Source organism: Callithrix jacchus, chromosome 8 (assembly GCF_049354715.1).
Source record: "Callithrix jacchus isolate 240 chromosome 8, calJac240_pri, whole genome shotgun sequence".
NCBI lineage: Eukaryota > Metazoa > Chordata > Mammalia > Primates > Cebidae > Callithrix > Callithrix jacchus.
The window spans coordinates 15,779,841-15,804,007 of record NC_133509.1 but is presented as its reverse complement, the minus strand read 5'-3'; the positions used below and the strand labels follow the sequence as shown (position 1 = coordinate 15,804,007).

Sequence of the window (24,167 nt, the reverse complement as noted above, 5' to 3'; positions counted from 1 at the left end):
TGCTAATGAGGCTAAGTTTTAAAAAGTAAATCAATTCAAAGAAAAATACAGTATGAAAAGCATAGTATGGGTGGTTGGTGGACCTGGCAAAAGTTTAACCTGAAGTGAGAACACTGGAGTGAGAACATTCTCGATGCCAGTTTCCACAGAAGAGAAACGAGGTGTTCAGTTTGCTCACTCCAACTCCTGTTCCTTGCTGGTTCAGTTCTATCCTGGAATGTCTTCTCTGTGCAGCCAACTCTCAGACAATTTTTTTTTTTTTTTTTTTGAGATGGAGTCTTGCTCTGTCACCCAGGCTGGAGTGCAACAGCCTGATCTTGGCTCACTGAAACCTCTGCCTCCCGGGTTCAAGCAATTCTCCCATCTCAGCCTCCTGAGTAGCTGGGACTACAGGCACACATCACCACACACGGCTAATTTTTGTATTTTTAGTAGAGATGGGGTTTCAGTCACCATGTTGACCAGGATGGTCTCAAACTCCTGACCTCAGGTGATCCACCCGCCTCGGCCTCCTGATCTGCCTGCCTTGGCCTCCCAAAGTGCTGTGATTACAGGCATGAGCCGCCATGCCCAGCCATACCCTCAGCCTTTAAGGCCTGACTCATTTCTGACTTCCATAGGTCACGGTGACCTCCTCAAAATCCATGGACAGCCAGCACCTCTCCCTCGGTTCCTAGTCTAGAGCTTGTCCTAGCCCCTCCCATCCTGGGGGGGGGTGGGTCGCTGCTCTGTGATGGCAGGAAGTGATACTAGGGTCTTCTGAAAGGGACTGAAGACTAGTGTGTGCTTTTCCCAGGCAGCCCAGGTGAGTCCTGGAGGCCACAGGGAGACCTGCTGGGCAAGTGTCCTGGTGGCAGCCCCAGCCCATCTGTGAAGGGATCGCAGCCTGGTGGGGAGACAGACAGTATAGTTCAGCACCCACCAGAATCCAAGGCTCAGGGAGCTACTTCACACACCATGTGTGGTGAGCAGGGATGGCAGGTTCTGTCTCTAACCTCAGCACAGCCTGTGGCTGGGCACCGGGGATGGTCTGCACAAGGCCTGTTTCTAGACTGAGTGCTCAGCTCTGTGCTCTTCCCCGTGCGGACTTCACCACAGGCTCTCCTGGGGGGCTACGCAGGGAAGGGTCACAGGAACCGGACTGGAAGCCACGCAGACCTAGATGCAAATCCCAACCCTGTAGTGTAACTTGGGCAAGTCACTTAACCTCTCTGCACCACCTCCATCTACTCACATATTAAAGAGGCTAGTGGGCCAGGTACAATGCCTCATGCCTGTAATCCCAGCACTTTGGGAGGCCAAGATGGGTGGATCACAAGGTCAGGAGATCGAGACTATCCTGGCCAACATGGTGAAACCCAGTCTTTACTAAAAATAGAAAAATTAGCTGGGCACAGTGGCACACGCCTGTAATCCCAGCTACTCAGGAGACTGAGACAAGAGAATCACTTGAACCCAGGCGGCAGAGATTGCAGTGAGCCGAGATCGCGCCACTTCACTCCAGCCCAAGCGACAGAGACTCCATCTCAAAAATAAAAATTAAAAAAAGCCTAGGCCAGGTGAGGTGACTTACTCCTGTAATACCAGCATCTTGGGAGACTGAGGCAGACAGATCGCTTGAACCCAGGAGTTGGAGACACCAGCCTGAGCAACATAGCAAAACCCCGTCTCTACCAAAAACATACAAAAAATTAGCCAGGCATAGTGTTACGCGCCTATAGTCCCAGCTACTTGGGAGGCTGAGGTGGGAGGATGGCTTGAGCCTGGGAGGTGGAGGTTGCAGTGAGCTGAGATTGTGCTACTGCACTCCAGCCTGGGTGACAGAGCTGATCCCTGTCTAGAAAAAATAAATAAAAAATAAAGGTAGCTAACCATCCCCATCACCTCCAAGGGCTTGGGAGGAGCCGATACCAAACTGCCTGTGATGTGCCCAGCACAGGACACGCTGACCTGATAGGCTCACCTGAGCCCACCCGGCAATGCGCACACTTACCCCCGGTTCCCCAGGTGGAGCGCTCAGCGGCCCGCAGTTCCTGTGCCTGCTTTCCCATCTGACTTCACCTCTTGCTCGTCCACCCTCCCCCTTCTCCTTTTCCCTGCTCCTTCTGCTTCCTCCCACTCTCTGCCCTTCTTTCCTCTCTCTCCCTTCACCCCAGCTCCCCAGTCCTTAGGGTGTAGACAAGGGAAGGAGGCATTTGTGGTGAAGGCTCTGGGGGGCACGCATGTGGTCTTCTTGAATGACACTCCTTATCCATCTCCTGTTGCCCCCCACAGCCCAGCTAGCACTTCTGAACTGGATGCTGTGTGCTGGGGGACCGCAGCACTCAGGCTCGGGGTGAGCAGGCATGTTCTCGCATCGAGCATGTTCCCCGTGGATGGGCCTGGGCAGGCCCTAGAATGAGGCAGGCCTGCTTCCTGGGAAGAATGGAGAGTGTCTGTCTCTCCAAGGGCTTGCTCTCAGCAAGCCTGGGCTGGCCTCTCCACAGTGGCTGGTAGGCTGGAACTGGATCTCCATGGAGATTCTCTTGGTAGGGCCTTTGGAAGGGCCAGGGGAAGGGAGGTCAGGGGCTGCTGTTGATCAATGGCTCCACGTCCCTGGGCCTGAAGTTCCAGGTGAACCTATGCGCAAGTGTTCACATGGGACCCTGAGCTGGGAGTCTGCAGTCCTGGCTCTGCTCCCCATTCAGACTCCTACTGACCTTGGGACTTCCTTGCTCCAAGCACCAGTTGCCCCTCCCCCTCTACCCCAGCCCTTCTCTTTCTTTCTAATTCTGTGGAATTATGGGAAAAGAACTTGCAAAAATCATGACTCCTACTTCCTTATTACGTCAGCATGCATTTCCTACAAAGGAGGGCAATTTCCTTAGCACATCACCATCATCATATCCAAGAAAACTGACCATGCGTCAATACCATGTAATGCCCAGTCCATGTTTACATTCCCCCAAATGGCTTTTATAGCTATTTTAGTTTCTGAAGTAGGATTCAGTGAATCCTAGGTTCATGTGTTGCATTTGGTTGTGATTTCTCTTTTGCCTTCTCTAACCTAGAACACTCCTATCACCTTTTTTTCTTTTTTGAGATGGAGTTTCACTTCTGTTGCCTAGGCTGGAGTGCAATGGTGTGATCTCAGCTCACTGCGAACTCCGCCTTCCAGGTTCAGGCGATTCTGCCTCAGCCTCCCCGGTAGCTGGGATTACAGACATGCTCCACCACGCCCAGCTAATTTTGTATTTTTAGTAGAGATGGGATTTGTCCACGTTGGTCAGGCTGGTCTCGAACTCCCAACCTCAGGTGATCTGCCCACCTCGGCCTTCCAATGTTCTGGATTACAGGCATGAGCCACCGCACCCACCTTTTTATTTTATTTTATTTATGTTTTAATGGCATTGCCTTTGGAAGATACCAGGTCAGTTGTCTTATAAAACGTTCCAATGATTTGTTTCATGATCCTTCGTGGCATTGCCAAAGTTGTTCCTGTGTCCCTTGTACACTTTAAGAGTTAGGTCTCAGGCCTTGATTTGATTCGAGTTAAAATGTCCTCATTATTAGTCACTTGGCTTTGTTAAAACATGAGAAAAGAGAGGAGAGAGCAGAGGGAAGGCGTAAGCACACACCTGGTCTGGCTGGTAGCAGTGAGGAGGCTACCTGGCCAGTGCCAAGGGTTTGTTCTGGAAGGTGATGGACAGAGGCTGGAAGGCCAGGCCAGGTGCCAGTACACACTGTGGGCCAAAGCTGGGTGTCTGCAGGAGGACCTGCATGACTAAGGGGCTGACCTCACTGTGAGGTCAGATGCATGGATATGCAGGCAGGGAACAGAAAAGACTCCTCCCCGCTCCGCCAGAGAGAGGAGACTGTGCTAACTAAAGCTGCAACTGGGGAAAGGACCCAGATCTCAAAGGGAAATCGGTGGGGCCGGCCAAGAGGTGACCTGAAAATCTGGCCCTTTGTCCTTTATCCCTAAAGACCCTGCCCAGATCCTGGGAGATTCCCCCTGATTGGTTCTAGTGACAGCAGGACACACTCTCTCTAAATCTTTTAGGACCAGTGAGCACCAGGCGTAAAATTGGGACATGTTGGTTTTGAGATTGGTTTTGAACTCCGTAAAAGAAAGGACTGCCTTTTTTCTTTTTCTTTTCTTTTTTTGAGATGGAGTTTCACTTTTGTTGGCCAGGCTGGAGTGCAATGACATGATCTTGGCTCACCGCAACCTCTGCCTCCGACTCCCAGGTTCAAGCGATTCTCCTGCTTCAGCCTGCCAAGTAGTTGGGATTACAAGCATGTGCCACCATGCCCAGCTTCTTTGGTATTTTTAGTAGAGATGGGGTTTCTCCATGTCAGTCAGTCTGGTCTCGAACTCCCAACCTCAGGTGATCCGCTTGCCTCAGCCTCTCAAAGTGCTGAGATTACAGGCGTGAGTCACCACACTTGGCCAAGAGGACTTTCTTAATGGTTAGAGCTGCCTAACTTGGAAAAAGAAGCTGCCTTATAGGTAGTGAGCTTCCCATCCCTGGTGGGATTTAGGTAGATGACCTCTGGTTAAGGACAATGTGGACTAGACAGAGCTAGATCGCCTTCCAGTCCTGAGATAATAGAGTTCCTCTACTTTATTAAAGACGTCGTGTTGGAACACAGAGGAGCTTTGGGGTCTGCCATCCTGGTTCTGCCACCGTGGCTGGGGGTCTTCCTTCCTCCTCTATATTCCCCTATTGCGGTTTGATTGCTGTGACTCTGAATGACAACAGCTCTTACGTGGCAATAGCTGTTAGGGCGTCCCACAGAGCTGATTAATACTTGGCACTTACTTCAAGCTTTAGATATGCATGTCTTCTTTCTCCAGTTACTAGATTGTAAGTTAGCAGATCATCCAACTCCTTCTGGCCCCTGCACAGCCCCATCCCACTTTATGCCTAGTTCAGGGCTCCATTATGACTGAGCCTCATAGCGACTCTGGTTGAATCATGTCTCAGTACGGTGGTGGGGCAAGAACCAAGGTCGGGCACAAGGAGGTGCCTCCTTCAGGAACCTCACTCCAGGGCTGCGACTCCAGCCTGCTGAGGTTTCACATTTTATTTTCAGGCTGATATGCTGCCCTTGCCCACAGGATGGGGGTCTGGTCTTTCCCCTCCCTCATGAGCCCTTCCTCTACCACATTCATCCTTGTGGTCACAGAGGCCTATCTCCATTAGGCCCCTTGTCACCAGGATACCAACACTTCTGAACGCAGTACTGCTGTCAGGCTGGGCCTAGAGTCCCTTGCTGTTGACAGCACAGAATCAGCAAGGGGCCAGTACCTGCAGAACCACCCTGAAAAGCCCACCTGCCGTCACGATCCTCTCCGGATACCACCTCAGTCAGCCCTGCTGCTGTCCAGCGGGCAGAGCTAGCCAGGTGCTACAATCCCATGTATAACAGAGTGTATATGTGACTGATGGAGGAGTTAAGCGACATGTCCGAAGTCACAAGCTATCAAAACGGTGTGGCCAAGACTGCAGCCAGGAACTTCTGACTCTTTTGTCTACTGTTCTCTCTCTCTCTCTCTCTTTTTTTTTTTTTTTTTTTTGACAGAGTTTCTCACTTGCCCAGGCTGGAGTGCAATTGCACTATCCCGGCCCACCTCAACCTCCACCTCCTGGGTTCAAGTGATTCTCCTGCCTCAGCTTCCCAAGTAGCTGGGACTCCAGGGATGCATCATCATGCCCAGCTAATTTTGTATTTTTAGTAGAGACGGGGTTTCTCCATGTTGGTCAGGCTGGTCTCGAACTCCCAACCTCAGGTGATCTGCCCGCCTCGGCCTCCCAAAGTGCTGGGATTACAGGTGTGAGCCACCGCACCCGGCCTCTACTGTTCTTTCCAATACAACACACGTCTCCTCCTTCAGCCTCTCCACCTCAACTCTTATCCCTCCCCAGTAGCTCCAAAAAAATAGAGCCCTACAGAAAAGCATAAACTGTACAGTAGGCAGGGTTTTAGGAGTCAGAAAGAATCCGGTGGCTTCTATCTTGGCTCTGCTACTCGTTAGCAGTACGACTTAGGACTAGTTACTCAACCTCCCCGAATATCAGTTTCATCAACTGTAAAATGAGAATAATGTCATCCAGCTCACTGTGACAAAATACAAAGTGCCTGGCAAAGAGTCTGGCCCAGGATGGGTGCTTGCTCAACACTAGCCCTCCCCTCTCTCTTCTCCTGTGAGGCAGCATCTCTGATTTCAAATAATCAAGTGTTTACTTAGGGAGGTCAGGCTTTGCCAGCAGGAGGAGGAGGAGAGGGCTGGGCTGGGCTGGGCTGGGCTGGGCTGAAGATCAGGAGGAGGGAGGGAGAGGTTCTGGATTCCAGATGTGCACAGCTGCTGGGCCTGCTCCCTGGCAGCCTCTCCCTGGGCCCAGGGCCATCCTGGTCTCCCTCCCAGATGGGGAGGGCCCTGAAGGAAGAAGTAGTCATTTTGCAGCTGAATGGCCCTTACAGCCTCTCAAGAAATGCAGATGGCTTTTTTTCTCCTCCGAGATAATCACTATGTACACTCCACATGGAAGTAAATTGTATCCTGTATCCCAAAAATGATTTATTGTGGCCAGTGGGTGCATTTGCTAGATGATGACATGACTAAAATTTAGTTTTTAACTGGAAAACAAAAATGTAAGAGGACAGCTTTTTTAGCTTCTGACTCAGGTGAGAGGGTAACGTGGCTACAGTCACATCTCAGGGCTGGAGGAAGCCCCCAGTAAAGAGTTGTGTATCGCAGGGAGTCCAGGAGATCTCTCAGATCTGCCCTGGTAGCTCCCACAGGGCAGCCCATCAGGACATATGGCAGAGCCGCTCCCTGCTCATGTGCTGTCAGAGAAAGACTGGCACTTTCATCTCGTTTGGTCACTGGCTGTGTGACGTGGGACAAGCCACCTTCCTTCTCCAGGCTCAGTGTCCTCTTCTGTGAAATGTAGGTAGCAACTGCACCTGGGTTCTGGAATCTGCATGAGGATGGAACATGAGAACACAAGAGAAAAGAGTGTGGCACTGTGATGAATGAAAGACAGTTATCAACAGCCCCATCTCATCCACAGCATGCCGGGTCGTGAGTGAGAGCTGATCATCTGTTCCTCCTCCACCCAGGAAAGCTGGACGCACGGGAGGAACATAGTGCATGTTTCCAAGCTGGAGGGAGCGAAGGGAGCCTGCCCACAGTCCCAAGGAGCTCGCCAGCCTGGGCAGTAATTCCCAGTGGACTCCAGGCTTCAGTGTCCTCCTCTGTAAATGTCAAAGCCAAACAGACAGGGAGGTGCACGAACTGCACATTTCCCTCAGCATAGCATCTCTCAGACCCCTGCCCGGATCAGTTCCAAACTTGGTTATCATCAGAATCATCTGAGGAGTGTGTGATGAAGGCATGTATCTGTGGAACCAAGGGAGTATCTGCTCTTGCCTGTGCACCTAAGACTGGGCTCAAATTGCACTGTCCCATAGGGTAGCCACTAGCCACATGTGGCTGTTTAAATTCAGGTTAATTAAAATTAAATTTAAAATTCTTCCTCAATTAGACTAATCATATATCAAGTGCCCAATAGGCACGTGTGGCTAGTGGCTACCATATGGGACAGCAGAGACTACAGAGCATTTCCATCACTGCAGTGTGTTCCATTGGACAGCACTGGGAGAAAAGACATCAATTAGCCTCTAAAAGAAGTCGTCAATTAGCCCCTAAAAGTCATCACTTAGTCCTGAAAGTTCCTGGCTAGGGTGTACAGGAACTTAGGAAGGGCGTGATTTGGAGTCACTCCACTGTCTTTCCCCACATCTCTAGCAAACATGGAATTCTTGGGTTTCGGGCCAGCTCTCCTATCAATTCACAGGGCTTCTTGGGCAAGCCTCTCATTCTTTTCACCCATGAAATGGGAATTCCTCCTGGTCACCCGGCTCTGTCCTGCCTCCCTCATGCTATCAGGGAGTGGATCAAAGCCAAGTGGGAACAGGCAGGGCTAGGACGGCACCTTCTCAACAGTCTCTAGATGCTCTACGCAGCATGCATCCACCATCCAATGCAAGCCCAGCCAGAGACACGGTCTACTCTGTACCAGGCCTCTGCCCCGAATCCCTGCAGCCTTTCCTGCTCTGAGGAACAAGGTTGGACGTGAGAGGAGAAGCCTGCAGCCTCCTCTGCCTGAGTCTCTTCAAGACAGCTTCCCACCTCCCCCAGGATGGTCACTGAGCTGGGAAGTTGTCCCTGAGGCCCCCAGATTCCCTGCTGTGCTCCCCTTGCTCCTGACTTATCACACTAACAACAGCTAACGTGTGTTTAGTGCTTACGATGAGCTAAGCATTTTACATTCCTTATATCCTGCGATCCTTAAAATAACCCTGAGAAATAGGTACAATTATCATCCCCATTTCCAGATGCAACTGGGTTTGTCCAGGTCCCTTAAGTGGAGGAGCTGGGATCTGATTCAGAGCTGTCACCAGGGTCTCTGCTTGACTTGTCTGCTCCCAAATGACCCTGGCTGTTGTTGAGGGCAGGGACTGCAGCTCGTTCTTCCTTATTTTTCCAAGCTTGCCATTGGGCTTAACATCATCTTGATAAATGGTTACTAAATATAAGAGTGAGGGAAGGAATAGGAGGGAAGGGACAAGGAAGAGCAACCCAAGTCTTTGCCTCAAGGCCTATGAAAGTCCCCTTGTCCCCATATTCGCACGACCAGATCCCACAATATCCACTCTGCACAGAGAGCCAGGAAAAGGAAATGTCCGCCTCCCCACAGGCCCAACTTTTCCTCCATGTGATCCTGCCACAAAAAGGCTTTCATGGAACCATACCCTGCCCGAGCAGAAAAGGACTCACAAGTCCACTAAATCCAGCCTCTGAGTTCATAGGCCCAGAGAGGAGGAGTGACTTGTCCAAGGTCACACAGCAGGGTCTCTGGATGACCAGACCACACTGCAAGCTTCCTGCCCTGGGGGTCGTAGGATCTGGTGCTGCCGCCTCTCCCCTGCAGACAGATCCTGCGGGAGTCTGGCCGGCTGAGCAGGCAGTGGCAGAGCAGCACCCAGGCCCCACCCAGGGAAGCATCCACGCTCCATTGGGGTTCTGAGTTCTGTGTTTCTCTGGCCAGGCAGAGAGGGGCGGTGGAACTCAAAGCACAGATGGTTTCTATTTGCAGCCACTGAGGCTGGTCTATGCCAGACTCCTGACCTATTTTGAGGAACTGAAGGCCCTGCTGGCTCAGAGATGGCCTCCAACTTGCACCCCCTTAGCCCAAAGTCTGGCAGGAGATGGGAAGTTCAAGTCCAGTGGGGAGAGGAGTGAAGGTGGAAAATTTTGCAAATGAGGCCAGGGTGGATGGTCTGCAAGCTCAAGGTCCAGGAAACAGATCCTCGGAATGCAAGCTCCAGGTCACCTGAAGTGTTTGCGGAAATGCAGGCTCCCGGGCCCCACTTCTAGCCTCCAGAATCACACACTGTGGGAGTGGGCCAGGGAATGTGCATTTTAACCAAGCCCACAAGGTGATTCCCGTTTGGGATCTTCTCTATTCAGTGGACTGCCTGGCATTACCTGGGAGCTGGTCAGAAATGCAGAATCCCAGGCCTCACCTGTGACTCAAATCAGAATCTACGGTTGAACACGGTGGTGTCCAGGTGGTTCGCATAGATGATTAAGTTGAGAAACGCTCTCCAGCTCAGTGCTTCTCACACTTGAACACCCACCACAATTACCCAGTGGGCTTGTGAAAACACAGATTGCTGAGCCCCGGAGCTTCTGATTCAAGAAGTCTAGGGTGGGGCCTGAGAATCTGCATCCCTAACAAGTTGCCAGGTGATGCTGCAGCTACTGGTCCTGGAACCAGGCTTTAGTGCTTCAAGGAGCACTGGGCCCTCCGAAGCTTCAGCTCTGTGACCCTGTATCCGTCCCTTTACCTCTCAGATCCTCCATCAGAAAAATGGATACAACCCATATTTTTCCTAGGATGATTATGAGGATCCAGGGAAACAGTCCTGTGTGTGAACGTGCTTTGTAAACTGTGACTGCTCAACAAAAATTATTTTGTCAATCAATCTGCACCTTCAAAAGTGCTTTGGGTCATCCCATTTGCCCTGGACAGCCACGCTGCAGGCCGGCAAGTGAGTAAAAGATGAGGGATGCCTAATGTATCCCTCGAGGGCTTTATTCTGCATTTCTGGACTGCCATGCACAAGATTGTGCACACAGCAAGCGCTCAATAAGGGCTGGTGGAATTGAACCCAATTCCCTTTCCACAGTAGGTCCTACTTCTCACGCCCTCCTTTATGGCCTCCAGCCTCTTGGTAGGTGAGGCTGAACAACTTCTTTTTTTTTTTTTTTTTGAGACTCTTGTTACCAAGAGTAAGTAACTGGGTAAGTTTCACTCTTATTACCTAGGCTGGAGTGCAGTGGCACGATCTTGGCTCACCACAACCTCCACCTCCCGAGTTCAAGCAATTCTCCTGTCTCAGCCTCTTGGGTAGCTGGGATTACAGGCGCACACCACCACACCCGGCTAATTTTGTGTTTTTAATAGAGATGGGGTTTCTCCATGTTGGTCAGGCTGGTCTTGAAACCCAGCCACTGAACAACTTTTTAAAAATGCCGTTTCATAGTCAAGGCTAGAGGCTGAGCTGGGAAGATGCCAGGCACAGCTGCCACTGCCGAGGCACCCTGCCTGTGACATACCCTGCCCAAGTCTCAGGATAACTGGGATCCTGCATTCAGAGAGCCTGGCCTGCCCCTGGCCCACAGACCAAGACCATGCTCCCTGTCACCTGGCAGTGCAGAAAAAGATGGACTGATAAACTGTCCCGGGGGAATGTGGTAACCGGCGATGGGTCTTCCCCTTCCCAAGAGATAATCTATCTACATTACAGCCAGGGGATGGCATGGTATAGAAGGATAGTCTGCTGGCTCTGTTGTAGCATCTCTGTTAGAGTAAAAGGAAGCCCATCTCTCAGTGCCCCAAATAAGAAAGAAGCTGAAGTTTTTTACATTACTGCCAGTCATTTTGGGTATAAAAAAGGGTAGTAAATCAAATTGTCCATAGAAAATAGATACGAGGCCACATACACAGAGCTTACTTGGAGATAAACTCTTTGCACTGTCCACCCTGCATCGTCCCCAAGGAGATTTTGTGTGTGTGTGTGTGTGCACGCGCACAGGCGTGTGTGTGTATGTGTGTGTGTGTGCGCGCGCACACAGGCGCGTGTGTGTGTGCGTGCGCGCACAGGCGTGTGTGTATGTGTGTGTGTGCGTGCACAGGCGTGTGTGTGTGTGCGTGCGTGCACAGGCGTGTGTGTGTGTGTGTGTGTGTGTGTGTGTGTGTAGGAGTAACCATTTCCTCTTGGACTTTGGAAACAATTCAAGGGACCTCACCAGCTGAGGGTCTAGACACTACAGCAGAAACTTTTTTTTAAATTAAACTTAATGTTACTGAGGAAATCAATGGGTTTTTGTTTGAAAGCACCCCTGATGACTGTCTCATGATGTTCTCTACCTCTCACTTGCTGTCTTGTAAAAAGAATCCAGTAGTTAATTTAGGACCCAGCAAGAAAAGAGGAGTCTTCCTGGGATTTGTGGCCGACAACTTCCCTACAACGACCTCTGTTCCCCCAATTTCACAGGGGAGGCCGCCTCAGTCTAGGTGGGCGTGTAGCATCCCACATGACCCTTCAGTGCACAGCTCTGCTCCCTCAGAGTGACCCACACTCAATGGTGACGACAAAACCAACCAGCTCCTCCCCTTGAAGGGTTTAAATGTGAGCTACATTGTGCCACTCGTTGGTGGCAGAGGCAAAAGCCATAAGTGGAGGGAAGAGAGATGGAGAGGAGGTCAGAGAGGAATGGAAGGGGGATCATTGTAATTTTAAAATAATGTTAGTGCCCTGTATTCTGCATTTACTAGGTGTGACCTTCCTGCTCTCCCTCTAAATGACATCCATTTATTGGCTGGTCATTGTGGCTCACACCTGCAATCCCAGCACTTTGGGAGGCCAAGGCGGGCAGATCGCTTGAGGTCAGGTGTTTGAGACCAGCCTGACCAACATGGTGAAACCCTGTCTCTACTAAAAATACAAAAAGTTAATCAAGCATGCTGGCACACATCCATAGTCCCAGTTACTCAGGAGGCTGAGACACCGGAATCACTTAAATCCAGGAGGCAAAGGATGTGGTGAGCTAAGATTGCACCACTGCACTCCAGCCTGAGTGACAGAGCAAGACTCTGCCTCCAAAAAAAAAAAAAAAAAAAAAAAAAAAACAAAATAAATAAATGACATCCATTTATCCAGGGAGAGTTAGGATTGTTAATGCAGGACTCAAAATATTCACATTCTGGGCCGGGTGCAGTGGCTCACGCCTGTAATCCCAGCACTTTGGGAGGCCAAGGTGGGCGGATCACAAGGTCAGGAGATCAAGACCATCCTGGCTAACACAGTGAAACCCTGTCTTTACTAAAAATACAAAAAAATAGCTGGGCATGGTGGTGCACACTTGTAGTCCCAGCTACTTGGGAGGCTGAGGCAGGAGAATCGCTTGAACCCAGGAGGCAGAGGTTGCAGTGAGCTGAGATCGTGCCTCTGCACTCCAGCCTGGGTGCCAAAGTGAGACTCCATCTCAAAAAGAAAAAGAAAATTCACATTCTGATATCCAAGATAGGATTCTGCAGCCCCAAAAGATCTTAAGAGCCAGAACTGACGAGAGAGGACTTTTCTCAACTCCCGTCTCTCCGTGTTAGCAAATCACTCCATTACAGGGAGGTCCTGTCTGGTTGACTCCATCACAGGGAGGTCTTGGCCGAACACCAGGCAGAGGGGGAAAGTCTGGCCCTTATAGCCTGCAGGACTGTGGGATAGGAAGGGAATTAGAGAAGCGGATGTTCAGGAGTGTGCCCAGATTTCCCGTACCTGGGGCCAGATCCTCAGGGGGAAATGCGTTGAGGGTGCTCTGTCTCACAACATAGGAATGTCTCTCCAACCTACTGGCTGAGATTCTGGAAGGAGAAAGGACACTGTTCCAAGCAGTGGGTCAAACAGAAGTTGGCTTCACTGAATGCGATGGTGAGGGGTCAGGCCAGAGAGCCTGGAGCATGCCTTTGAGCCTCCTTTGGTGCCTGGCTGGTGGAGAGGACCCAGCAGTCCCCGTGCAGCCCCAAAGCAGGGTCTGAGAGCCACAAGCCAGCGAGAGATTGCCATGGGCAGGGGCAAGGTGTGGCCTTAGAGGCTGTGGATTAGATAGTCTAGGCCTGGGCAAGATGTAGTGAGATTCAGGTTCTGAAATCTGCAAGGCCAGCCAGGGCCTTGCTGGCGATGCATCCCACTATCAGGGCCAAGAACCAAATGGACAATGAGTTCTTCAGCTGTAGACATCAGCAGGAGATGCCCAAAGAATGCTCTGGGAGAGGACAGACCAGCCATACCTCAGGGACATCAGCCAAGATACGTTTAAGGTCTACTGGGGAGCCAGGGCCCTTTTCCTCCAACCCCTGAAGTCACATGAGCCTGGCCCATCTCTAGCCACAGAGGCCAGGGAAAAGCTCTAAAAGATGATTCCTTTGGAGTCATCCAAACAGATGTCAAATTATCCCCACCAGGCATGGTGGCTCATGCCTGTAATCCTAGCATTTTGGGAGACTGAGGCAGGTGGATCACTTGAGGTCAGGAGTACAAAACCACCCTGGCCAACATGGTGAAACCCCATCTCTACTAAAAATACAGAACAAATTAGCCAGGTGTGGTGGTGTGTACCTATAATCCCAGGTACTTGGGAAGCCGAGGCAGGAGAATCGCTTGAACCTGAGAGGTGGAGTTTGCCATCAGCCAAGATTGCACCACTGCACACTAGCCTGGGCAACAGAGCAAGACTCCATCTCAAACAACAACAAAATTATCCCCCAAAGGGTGAACCTGTACATTGTAAATTACTCAATCAGACCTACTCCACTGGACCGAGCTGAATGCTTTTTTTCTGCTACCTAACAGGTGGGGCTCCTGGATGACACCAGACAAGCTTCACAGGAAACAAACTTGTCTTTTCTTTGCACATCCAAGTCATCAGGGCTGCCAGCTGAGACCATGAAGGATGCCCCTGCACAGATGGGCCTTGTGGATGAATAGCATCTGAGGGGTTATGCCACATGGGGGCCATGGGTGCAGGAGGCACTCACATCACCATTCCAGAGACCCCGCTGCAGCAGTCAAGATAACGGGAAACTCAGTACCTTCTAGCTCCAAAATTCCAGGCGTCTGAGGCCTAGAAGCCTGGGAGGCCTGGCTGCTGGTCACTCTCTAGCCCAGCCCTCCTCATTACTAAAAGTCAACAGAATCTGTTGCTAGCAACCAACAGAGAGCCCGCTCCAGCGATGCTGAGGGATGGCATGTGGCCCTCCCTGGAGGCCACCCAGAGTCATTCCAGCAGCCTGTTTACACTCAGGAGCATCTCCTCCTGGCAGCTCAGGAGGGGCTGTCATTGTGCAGGTATCAGCACTTTCTCTGGTGTGGCTGCTGATGTCAAGAGATAAATGAATTCGCCCCCCGGGGTCCCTGACCATCCCATCCCCAAGGACCTACCCAGAACACCCAAAGCATTTCCTGGCTGCCACCCTGCCCTCTGGCACCTGGTGTGTACTTCAGGGTTGATCTGTTCTTTTTACATGTGTAGAGATTAACTTCTCCAGGAGGCTGTAAGCTGGGCCCTGGTGTCAGCTCTGAGAGCTGGAATGCACAGGAGCTCTAAAGGTTGCAAACTTCCTGGCTGAGATTCTAGAAGGACGGAGGACACTGTTCCAAAGTGGGCCAAACAGAGGATGGCTTCACAGACAGATACGGGTTTAACTCCTAGTTCCAGCACTTACTAGGTATCTACCGAACACGTTCATTAGCTTTTTGGAGCTTGAGTTCTCATCTGTAAAAATGGGGGTAACACTGCCTCCTTCTCAGGACAGTCTCCGTCCTCTCGGTCTTCCTCACAGTGCCCTGCACATGGAGACCGTCCGTAACCCATTGACAGGCAAGTGACTGGCCTTTGGGGGACACGAGGAGTCCAGCACCTCTTCAGAACCCAGCCATCCAGGTGTGCCCTGGGAGCACTGGGATGAGTTTCTGAGGAAGGGAGGCAGGCAGATCAGCTGACTGGACCTGGACCCACCATTCCCAGCTCCACACTCCCCGACACCACCACAGGAACACCCCTCACCTTTGGGAGAGGGACCAAGACCCAACTGCGGCCAGTGAGACATAGAAGGAAGCACACTAGGGGGCTTCTGAGAAAGATTTTTGCTTCAATAAGAAGAGAGAGACATAAAAAGTTATTTCTTGGCATACTGGTGGACACATGGCTTCCTTCCTTTGCTTGCATAAGAAGCTGTAAATCCTGGCTCTCCGGCACCCATTTTGGAGCCAAGAGGTAAGAAGCCTACAACCAAAAGGCCAAAATGATGAGAAGGCAGAACAGAAGGACAGAAGAGGCCTAGGTCCTTGATGACACTGTGGAGCCACTGACCAAACCTAGGACCTCCTCCCTCCATCACTCTTATTTGATAAACCACGAAAACTCCATAGCTTGAGTCAGTCTCCATTGGCTTTCTTTGTTACTTGCAGCCTAAAGCATTCCAATTGATGGAAATGAAGAAAAGGGAGAGAGTAGTAGATCTCTGAGTCTTTGGACAATGCCTGTGACCTGTCCCCATGAGGTCTCTCTGCCTCCGCAGCAAAGAACCTTGCTATTGTAAGGAGGCCCAGAGACCACACAGCCCCATCCAAGCCTAACAGACCTGCTCCTTCCAGGAACAAAGAAAACATTTTGTTTCGAGGTTTTTCTCTCATCCCTCAGCACCATTCCTTGGGGTGTGCTGATGCAGCTCCTGTGCCTGCCACGCAGTTGCTGGAGAAGCTGCACAGCTCAGGGGATAACAATGACCACATGGGTCACAGCGAGGGATAATCAGGTTCATGCTTCCCATTGCACGTGACCACCCCACACAGCATCCCCTGGGTCCAGCAACACCGCTGAGCCTTGAAAGGAGCTGTTTTCCCTCTTTTTCTTTCTTTATTGCACTGAATGCTGTCATTGCTACAGAAACCACGAGGAAGAGGAGTGGAGAGGAAAATGAGGTAATGGACACAGAACATCTGGCACGGTGCCTGGTGGGCACTGAGCAAACCCCAGCACCCTCCCTTTTCCCTTCCAACATAATGGGGATGCTGGGTGACAGAATCTGGCATCAGGCAACTCCTCCAGGGCAGCGGTACCTCTGGCGGGGATGCTGCCTATCCAAAAGGGTTCCTTGTTTTTGAAGGACTCTTTCTACTGGGGTGCTTTTCCTTCACGGTGTCCACTTAGACATAGTGTGTGTGTACTTGCACACACACACAAACACACACACACACGCACGCACACACGCACGCGCCCATGCTGGTTTAAGAGCCCAAGCTCCTGACCCCACAGTGAGTTGGATCCCAGGCCTGAGGTCAGGTTTCTCAATGAGCTTCTGCCTCAGCCTCATCCAGGTCCCTCCTGATCTGAAAACCACAGAAGCTGCTCCTATCACCGACCCTCCTGCTGGTCCCCTGTCCATTTCATAAGGACGTTCCGAGGCCCCGGGAGCTGCTCAGTGCCCATCCTTTCCCTGAACACTGTTCCATCCCAGCGCCCAGGTTCTTTGCTTGGGCCCTCCTGGTTTCTGTGAACGTCAAAGTTGCCTGAGTACCAAATCGATGGCATAGTCTAGCCTCTCTAGGCTCACCTTTGGGGATAAAGTCTCTCTTCTCACCTCTTCTCCTGAGTCAGGACCACTCCAGTCCATAGGGCACTTTTGTCAGAATAGAGAAAGATGCCTCTTCCTCTAGCAGATTCAGCTCCAGGCTCAGTGAGTGGAACATGGACTAGATTTCAGCCCCCACTTACCCCCTGCCAGGTGCCTTTGTGCAGGGCACAACTCAGACAACCATATACAGCAGACCTGCAATGGAGCCTTTCCAATCACCCTCCTGAGCTTCTGATCTAAATGCTTTCCTCAGACACTGACTCATTCGGAACTACTCCAGAATTTCCAACGTGGTGCGGCCCCGCTCAGGGGACAACAACTTTGCAAAACTCCAAGATACCTTCAACATTCCCCAGCCCGATCCCAAGGCTGCCCCAGCACACGCTGCTGGTCTCACCTTCCTGGCTCTCCTCTGCTGACTCTAAATAAAGTTATAGCATCTCTGTGTCCAATTACACTTCATCCCTCCCTGCCCCAACTGGAGGCAAATGGCACATCTTCCCAGGAGACCCGGTGGTCCCTACCTCCCACATTCTCATCCTGCCCTTTCCTCAGCTTGCCTTATCTTCGACATCTCATGGGAAACTGAGGGGCATCCCTCTCAGCAGAAAGGCTCTTGTACCCAGCGATGCTTAGGCTCAGGGAGTGAATGGAGAGGCTGGGTGAGACCCTGTAGATTCCGGAGGTGGAAGGATAAGCCCTGGTAAAAGGCCTTTGTCTATTAGCTACCGCTGTGAGCAAGTTGATCTACCTCTCGGGGCCCCATTTGTCCATCAACTGGTGATAATAATGGTGGCTCCTCATGGAGCTGATGTGGGGATTCGATGCAAATGCATGTACAGGGACTGTCACATTACTTGGCTCACACCATGTGCTTAATATTTGGAGCTAATGTAAAGTCCCTTGACTCAACTGTTTCTGTTTCCTTGTTATAAAATGGATAAAGGGATATGTTACACATTTTAATGTACTTGACACTTAGTGTGTACCTGCTACATGTCAGGTACTATTCTAAGCATTTTGCCAATATTGCCTTCCTTAGTCTTCATCGAAACCTTCCCCGTATCCCAGGGGATGAAACTAAGGCACAGGCATTCAGTAACTTGCCCAAAGTCACCCAGACAAGAAGGGACAGAGAAAGGATTCAAACCCAGGCCTTCCACTCCACAGGACGTGTGCTTCGCTGGGCTATGGGGTTTCTCTGTGACTATTTTGAGAATTAAACGAGGGCATGCCTGCAAAGTGCTTGGCACACAGAAGGCTCTGGCGATCTGGTCATGATGGTAATGTGCCATTAGTGTTGAGTATATATCATTGTTATTACTAATATATGCAAGGCCCCACCCAAATGATGCTGGCCCTTCCCCTTTTCTCTCGCTCTCCGGCACTGACGTTGCCGGTTTGGGTGGTGGTAGGGTTGAAGCAGGTCTCTTTACGGAAGGCTTCCGGCTGTGTTTCCAGTTTAGGGGGCAGGGAGGAAAGATTTCAGGCCAGACGTAAGAGTGAGTAAACTCCCTCAGTACAGATCCTCGTAAGACTGGCACACTAGAAGCTCAGCAAGCTACGTTAGCTCCGATACAGGGAGGCGTGGAGATGGGGATATGCTAGGGTGTGTGGGGCAGGAAGGAGGCTGTACCCATAAGCCCGAGGGTCTATGACAGGGGTAAGCAGACAGAGGGAAATGAGGCTGCCCATGCAAGACTCAGCTCAGCAGATAAGTGAGTCACCTAATACAATCACCGAGGCTGAGAGCAGATGCCATTTCCTGTTCACGTCTCCTGTCCCATCCTGCAGATGAAGACCACACTTGTCACAGTGCCTCTCACCCAACCACGATGCAGGGTCTCCTCTCTCACGAGCTCCTTATGCTATAGCCAGGCTCTCCTTAGAGTCCCAGGCACGTGGTTACCTCCACCTCCCCAGCTGCAAAACAGTCCAAAGAGATGCCCAGCCTCTTCTCTCTGCACCCTGGAATCCTACTTATCTCTCGCCCGACACACACCTTCCCTGACCACCCCTCACCAACACACTCTTTCTTCTCTTTCTTCCTGGGGACCCACCTGCACTTGAAGGTCCATAAACCACACTCTCGGGCACCGAGGGCAAGCGGCCCTGTCCTGGTGCACTGCTTTTCCTGTGTTCGGGTCTAACTTCCAGGCTCCTTCATAATTGGGATGATGCCTTAGTCACTTCTGAATCCCTCATAAGAGACCAGCACAAGGTCAATATAACAATGAATACACAAAAATGAAGTAAAACAAATAAACAAGTAAAAATGAAAGTGTATAAGTATACATTTAGAAGCAGCTTACAGGAATTAACTAATTTAGTCCTTATTATCCACATGAATCTGACATTACTGTGCCCATTTTGCAGATGTAGAAACAGAGGCAGAAAAGGTATTGGCCGGGTGTGGTGGCTCACACCTATAATCCCAGCACTTTGGGAGGCTGAGGCAGGTGGATCATGAGGTCAAGAGATCGAGACCATCCTGGTCAACAAGGTGAAACCCTGTCTCTACTAAGAATACAAAAATTAGCTGGGTATGGTGGTGCACGCCTGTAGTCCCAGCTACTTGGGAGGCTGAGGCAGGAGCCTCACTGCAACTTGGCTCACCTCAACTTCTGCCTCCTGGATTCAAGCGCCTTAAACCCAGGAGGCGGAGGTTGCAGTGAGCCAAGATCGTGCCATTGCACTCCAGTCTGGGTAACAACAGCGAAACTCCGTCTCAAAAAAAAAAAAAAAAAAAAGGAAAAGAAAAAGAAAAGGGTATCTTGCTAAGGACCCCCCAGTTGGCAGTGGTGGGACTGGAAGCTAAATCCGGGAGTCTTGCTCAGAGTCCTGTGCTCAGAGCTACACTTTGCTCTCTCACTGGCCATTGATGAATGACTCAGTGATGATGGGGCCTGAGCCTCTGTATTCTTGAGCTCCCTACAGTGAGAATGAAAAGCTACCACTCTAGAAGCAGTGATTCCTGTGGAAACTCTTTGTCTCTTGCTCCCTCCTCCCTTCACTCAAAGGCTGGGAGTCCCACATCTGTGTCAGCCAGGCCCCTGGCTCCCACCTTCTGTTCACATCACTCATCCCCAGAGGGCACAGGGGGAGCAAAAAGAGCAAACCTGTCTGAATCTCTAGCACTCAGGACCGCATAAGCCACAGGTCATAAGACAGGACTTAATCTAGCTAGCCAGCAGCTAGCAGCCAGTACAGTGATGAAACATGTTCTAAATTAGTTGCCAACACGGTTTTTTTTTGAGATGGAGTCTTGCCCTGTTGCCCAGGTTGGAGTGCAATGGCACAGTCTTGGCTCACTGCAACTTCTGCCTCCTGGATTCAAGCGATTCTCCTGCCTCAGCCTCCAGCGTAGCTGAGATTACAGGTGCGCACCGCCACACCCGGCTAATTTTTTGTATTTTTAGCAGAAACGTGGTTTCACCATGTTAGTCAGACTGGTCTCGAACTCCTGACCTCAGGTGATCTGCCTGCCTTGACCTCCCAAAGTGCGGGGATTACAGGTGTGTGCCACCACAAGGATCTTTAAGAAAAACCCAGACTTCTTTCTTTTCTTGAAAAATCAAAAACTACCATCCACCCACATCCCACTAAGGGCCCTTCAGAAGGGGAGCCGATGCTCCAGTTATACCCAAGCCCCCTCCCTCATTATAGTTCTCATCTGAGCCCTGTAATCGCTGGAACTATGTGCCCTCGCAGCAGCACGTAGTAGGAAAAAATTTTTTTAATTGCTGAAGAATGAGTCTTTTTGACTTTTGAAGCAGCCGTGCAGAAAGATTTACATATGAATCGAACAAATTGCATTTCTTGCTAGACAGCATTTCTGGATGAAAGAAACAATTAAATTACCCCAGGAAGAAAAGCTGTGGCACAGTCACAGGACGGAATACAAACTCAGCAATAGAAGGAGCGAACTACTGATGCCCACACACCACGTGTGACTCTCAGATACAGTAAAGCCGGGCTGGGTGTGGTGACTCGTGCCTGTAATCCCAGCACTTTCGGAGGCCAAGGTCGGCAAATTGCTTGAGCTCAGGAGTTTGAGACCAATCTGGGCAACATGGTGAAATCCTGTCTCTACAAAAAATACAAAAGTTGGCTGGGCATGGTGGCGTGCACCTGTCGTCCTAGCTACTTGGGGTGCTGAGGTGGGAGGATTGCTTGAGCCCAGGAGTTCGAGGCTGCCGTGAGCCGTGTTCGTAACACTGCACTCCAGGCTGGGTGACAAAGTAAGACCCAGTCTAAAAACCAGCAAAGCAAACAAACAAACAAAAAAACCTCAAAACACAAAACAACGAAAAAGAAAAAACCTGTAAGCAGACTCAAAGGCTGCATACCCAATGATTCCACTGATAGAATATTCTCGAAAAAACCAACTTCTACAGATGGAACACAGATGCATGGTGGCAAGGCCTGGGGGTGGGAGGAGGGCCTGACCACAAATAGGCAGGAGGGAATTTCAGCAGGCAGTGGAGACCTTCTGGATCATGATTGTGACAGTGGTTACACGATTGTTTGCATTTGTGAAATGCATAGAACCAGACACTTAAAAAGATGGGTTTTTTTCTGCATATAAATTATACCTTGAAGAAGTTGACTTAAAAAAATTAACTGAAGGAAATTTTCTTCCCATTCTAGATACAGAAAGTTGCATAAAAGAAACTGTGGGGAAGCTTCAAGTTTAGAGATTCCTAAACCTTGCGTAGCGGCTGAGAAGCCTGGGTCCCTTCAGCATACAGCAGCGAGCTCTGCAAGGAGGCTCAGGAACAGCCATGTGTGGTGCAGAGGAAGGGGCCCGGGGCACGCAATCACTTGTCCTGCAGTGTCCTTGACTCTGGGCAGGAGTGGTCATCGACCACTAGCACTGGAGTTAAAAACAGAGACACAGTCGGGCACAGTGGCTCATGCCTGTAATCCCAGCACTTTGGGAGGCCAAGGAGGGCAGATCATCTGAGGTCAGGAGTTCGAGACCGGCCTGACCAACATGGTGAAATCCCAGCTCTACTAAAAATACAAAAATTAACCAGGTGTGGTGGCAGGCACCTGCAATCCCAGCTATTCAGGAGGCTGAGGCAGGAGAATCGCTTGAACCCAGGAGGTTGCAGTGAGCCGCGACCATACCATTGCACTCCAGCCTGGGTGACAGAGACAGACTGTGTCTCAAAAAAAAAAAAAACAAAAAACGAGAAACAGAGATGCCCAGCCCCACCCTAGATGTAGTGAATTAGAATCTCTGGGCATGGACCCCAGGAACCCTTCGGTGTGATGTTTGAAAAGCCCCTAAAGTGATTTGAATGCAGAACTAGTACATGATATATTAGTCTAAGGCACGAGAGACAGGAGTTCCTAACATTAGTTCCAGGATGGAGAAAACACAACCTTTCACAGACTCATGCTGTGCTTCTCATGATTGTCATTTGTGCTGGTAGCCGTGCTTGCTGTTGATTCTAATGTCATTTTTGCTGTTATCACCGTCTTTAGAGACACGGTCTCACTCTGCTGCCCAGGCTGGAGTGCAGTGGCGATCAGAGCTTACTGCAGCCTCAAACTCCCTGGGCTCAAATGATCCTCCTGCCTCAGCCTCCCGAGCAGCTGGGACTGCAGTCTCACACCACTGCGAGTCTTCGGCCATGGCTGATTCTAATATCTGACATTGGCAGGGTGGTGCTCAAGTTTACAGAGCACCCTGACGTGGATTACCTGACTAAAGCTGGGCAGTTGGCTTTACTTTTTATCCTCACTTATGGGAGGAGGAGACAGAATTAGAGAGAGGTTAGGTCACCTGCTCAAGACAGCACAAGAGCAGGACCTGCCACCCCGTCCTTAGAGTCCGTCTCAAGGCTCTTCCCATCAACCAGTCTCTAGGGCTGAAAATCCTCCCTTCCTGTTGGAGGCTGAGCTGAGGACTGGGCAGAGAGCAGGAGAAATTAGAAAGGGCGTCTTCCCAACACAGTAGTCAAGGAATCAGTTTGTGTAAGCCATGCTCAGCTGCAGAGAGAAGCTGCTGTAATCCATGGTGTCGACAATGGAGGGGCTGGGACTGCTCAAACACACCCGCCTCCAACTTCATGCTTTGCAAGTGGCACAAATGGGGATTACCCAGGAGCCATGACCCAGCACTCGGTAATCCTCACCCAGCCCCGCCTGCCCTCCCGCCTGATGCTGCTGCTCCTGGGAGCAACAGGCTCCTGGGTGCCGGGATGGAGACACCCAACAGAATTTCTGGAGCAAAGGAACCTGAAGCTGCTCTTGGCTTCTCCTACTAGGAGTCCACCCCACTGCCCCAAGATGACTCCTGGTCCTCTAGCCTCTGTTTACATGCAGGGTGGGAAAGGCTGACCTCACTCACTTCTGTCTCTTTGGGATGGGATGGGATGGGATGGGATGGGATGGGATGGGATGGGATGGGATGGGATGGGATGGGATGGGATGGGATGGGGTGGGGCTGAGGAGGTGGCGTAAACACAGCTGTGGGTGGAGCAGACTGGAGGTTACTCATGTCAGGCTTCCACATGTGTGGACACTGATGGGGCTTCCACATGACCTTCCAATGATGGAGCAAAGCACCCAGAGTCTGCGGCCAGCAGCTTCAGTCAAGGCCCCGCTCTACTGCTCTGGCAAGTCTCAGTGCCTTGATTCAAGAGGCAACATGGGCCTGGGGTTAAAAGAGCCAGGCCGCTTCCTTGCAGTGTGACCCTAAGCAAGCAACATCACTTTTCTGTTTCCTCGTCATTCATTCATTCATTCATTCATTCATTTATTTGAGACAGAGTCTCACTCTGTTGCCCAGGCTGGAGTACAGTGACGTGATCTTGGCTCACTGCAACCTCCGCCTCCCAGGTTCAAGCCATTCTCCTGCCTCAGCCTCCCAAATTGCTGGGACTACAGGCATGAGCCACCAGGCCCAGCTATGTTTCCTCATCTTTAAAAGAGAGATTATATTAACGGGGCTTGCCTCCTACGGCTGACATGAGGATTAGATTCCCTAAAGTATACAAAGCACCAGACACATGCTAAGTATCTATAAATATCAGCCATCACCATCACCACCACCACCATGTTTCCCAGTCTGTTAAATGGGAAGCATCTTAATCCCTGTTCTGCCTACCCCTCAGGGGTGCCGTGACTTAAGGTCAACAAAACTGGAAGCTCTGGGAAGACAGAGCCTGTGTCTGCCCTGGTCCTCTGTTATGTCCCCAGGATTCAGAATCGTATCTGGTAAAAGGGGTGCTCAACAAATATCTATGAATGAATGAAAGGAGTGTGGGGGTGAATCTTGTGACTCCGAAGGCGCTCCATAGGGCTGAGCTGCTTTTGTTTCTAATGAGTAGTCGGTGAGGTTCAGCAGTCGGATTTGCTGTATTGAGAGGTGGTGAGTTCCCCATTGCTGAAGGCAATGAA

The 24,167-nt window shown here is 50.8% G+C and overlaps 1 protein-coding gene across 27 annotated transcripts in view; it reads right to left on the bottom strand.

Moving 5' to 3' along the window:
- The window catches only part of CORO2B (coronin 2B), a 176,826-nt gene that overhangs the window by 85,335 nt on the left and 67,324 nt on the right, over positions 1-24,167 (bottom strand). Inside the window, exon 1 of one of the 27 annotated variants that reach the window (XM_035259030.3) lies at positions 1,994-2,070. The exons of the other annotated variants lie outside the window; for them this stretch is intronic. The gene's annotated coding sequence lies outside the window, so the exon portion shown is untranslated. Of the gene's footprint in view, positions 1-1,993; positions 2,071-24,167 lie in introns of those variants that run through there. 27 annotated transcript variants of the gene reach the window in all.